The sequence below is a fragment of the Cetorhinus maximus genome, chromosome 5 (genome assembly GCF_964194155.1).
Source record: "Cetorhinus maximus chromosome 5, sCetMax3.hap1.1, whole genome shotgun sequence".
Classification (NCBI taxonomy): domain Eukaryota; kingdom Metazoa; phylum Chordata; class Chondrichthyes; order Lamniformes; family Cetorhinidae; genus Cetorhinus; species Cetorhinus maximus.
In genome coordinates this window covers 105,517,971-105,520,756 of record NC_135883.1, presented here as the reverse complement: position 1 = coordinate 105,520,756, position 2,786 = coordinate 105,517,971, and the positions used below count along the sequence as shown (strand labels likewise).

General features: G+C 41.1%; 1 pseudogene; it reads right to left on the bottom strand.

Annotated features, from left to right (window-relative positions):
• Positions 1-505: 505 nt before the first annotated feature.
• LOC144680332 (4-galactosyl-N-acetylglucosaminide 3-alpha-L-fucosyltransferase 9-like) lies at positions 506-1,568 on the bottom strand (annotated as a pseudogene).
• Positions 1,569-2,786: the final 1,218 nt, after the last annotated feature.

Below are 2,786 nucleotides of genomic sequence, written 5' to 3'. Positions count from 1 at the left end.
TTTGCTACTCTACTCAAAATAGATGGAAATTTGCTGTGTTTATAAATCATTTAAAGTAATTTTCTATAAATCATAATGTAAGTCAAATCATATTTCTCCAGTTAAAATATCAGATTGGCTATACAACCTGTTTCAGGACACTTTCTCCTTAATTCTTAATAAAGATTATCCTTTCTAACATTTTTCTAAAGTGGCAATGGCAGGGGAAAGACAATGTGAAGTTTCTTTAAATAAAATCATTCATCTTGGAAAGCAATTACACTTTCCAACGCAAGTCAATTTAAGATGAGAATCTGATGCTCAGAATTTCACTGCTGCTGTTTCAGAAGCATGATGAATTTTCACGTAATCAGGAACTATGTAAGGCTGTAGAGTTATTTTTGGTTACACAAAAAGATCAACTGATATTATTTTCTTTTGGAGAAAGGAATCAATTGAATTCTATAGATATTCTTGATGATCCATGATATTTACCAGAGACATGTTTAAGAGTTCAATCCCAAAGTCATCTCTCCAAACTGGAACATGATCTATATTTTTGATGTCATTTAACGTTCTCACACACATTACATGTATGTTCATCCCAGAAATGAACCATCCTCATTGTGTAGCATTTCCTCCATTTGAAGTAGAGCATGTGCAAATTTTCATTGCCATCCAATTTGTACAGGTAATCTACAAGCTCTTTAGCTGAGTGGAAATCATCCGCATGAATGAAAGAGTCAGCTGGTATGTAAGTTTCATAGTTGTTTCTAGATGGCCCCAGGACCACAGGCACGGTGCCTGCAAGCAATGCTTAGTAGAGATTTTCAATTATGTAATCGTCATGTATTGAATTCTCAAAGATAAGGTAGAACTAACAATCAGATATGGTAGACGTCAGTTTTTTAACCACGCAGCCATGGTCCAAAGGCTTTATCGTAAGTGCCGATATTAATGTATTTGTGGAATTCATTGTAGCACTTCACTCTGGTATGACTTGTGCTCCAGTTGCTTTCAAGTCAACACACTAGACTGCTTTTACTAGGAAATTTGAAAGCTAAAGAAACTTTGTTCATTGTCAGAGATCCATAAGGCACTTCGATATCTGAATCCCGCCATTGTGTCAAGGTCAGGATTAAGAATTAGTTAAATCCACTAATTTTTGAAGGGAAGGTAGGTGACTCCCTATTCATCCAAACCCATTTCAGAAAAGTTGGCTATGTGGGCAAATTTGACAAGTCTCCACTTATGCCTCGGTGATGGATAAGGACAGCGTGGGATTTGTTACAGAGGTTCCTGTCCGCAGTCAGGTGACAGTTACGGATGTTAAGCTCAGATTCAAAAGAATTCAGCTCAAATCTATGATCAAAAGGCCAAAGCCAAATGAGCACAATAGTTTCATTCTCTTCAGCACCTGTCACAAAGGGGTTTTTCACATTGAGTGCTGATGTGGCAGATTCCAATGGAGCATAAATCCAGATGTTAGATAGTTTGACATACAGCAACAAACCGGCTAAAAAACAACCCAAAGTGGTGAAAGAAATGAACAGGGTGTGGCAAATCCCTTTATTAGGTGCTGGTGTCATAATATCTCCTGTAAAGGAAAAGATGAAGACTATTAGGATCCTGGGAGAATAGCTCCTCTTCCACCTAAACTGCATTTAGATCAGAACATTTGAACACAGCTTCCCTAATGGAATGAGGAATGTTTACATTGGAGATATAAGAGAGAAGGTAAAGAAAGTGGAAGAGGAACAACCTTAAAATGAGAGTTAAATTCAGGAAAGAAGTGAACAAACAGAGTGAAGAAAACAGACAGTGGAAGGCCATAATCAAATACAGCTGACAAAGTACATTATAATATTGTTAAAATTAAAATATACTAAGGAATAGACATGCATTTGTATCGCACCTTTCATCGGGTCATAGGGCAAAATTTAATGTAGGTGCTGGTTGTGTCCCCCGCCAGCTGGGCCGTAGCGGGCTTCACCCGGGATCAAGGATCCCTGGCATAGAAATCCCGTCCCCCAGCAGCTGCCAGCCAATCAGAAGCCAGTAGCTGCGCTTACTTTGCATTGCCACCTGGGAGACAATGGCTGTTGCTGGCAATTCATCCAGCTGAGGCCCAGAATTGCTGAGGGATGCGCACCACGGGTGAGTGATAACGGGACGGGGGTCACTCAGTGAGGATACGGGGGTGGGGTCAGCTGCAAGGGCAGGGGAGTGGCTCTCAGCTTGTTCCCCCACCCATGTTTCGATCCCCCGCATTAAGTGCCCCACCCTGGATGCCTGCAGATTTATTTTTCTAGCCTCTCACAAGGCGAGTCTCCCACCTATCATAGGATGAATACCAGCGGCAGTGGATGTGTTCCCTTAAGTGGATATTAATTTCCCATTTAAGGGCCTCAATTGGCAGCAGGGTGGTATGGCTGTCCATGAGCATTCCTGCCCTGGACTTAATTTGGGCAGAGGCAGGAAGGAAGCAGAGTCTCAACTGCCACCCTTCTGCCAAAATTAAATGTTGCCCACCAAACATGCCTTCTGGAGGGCATTGAATGCCACCCATGGGCCCGTCATGGCTAGATTAGCTAATGTAATGTCTCACTAGCTAATGGTAGCTTACATCCTGATGAACAGACTAGTGAGCAGCGATAATGTTAGTATAGTGCAGATCATTTAACTAATGCAGAATATTTTTCAACTCCAAATGTTGAGATTTTCCCCCAGCCACCCCAGTGCTTATCTTACATCAGGTTATATTTGATGTGGCCTTGTATGGTAAATTTTATTACTTTGAGGCACTT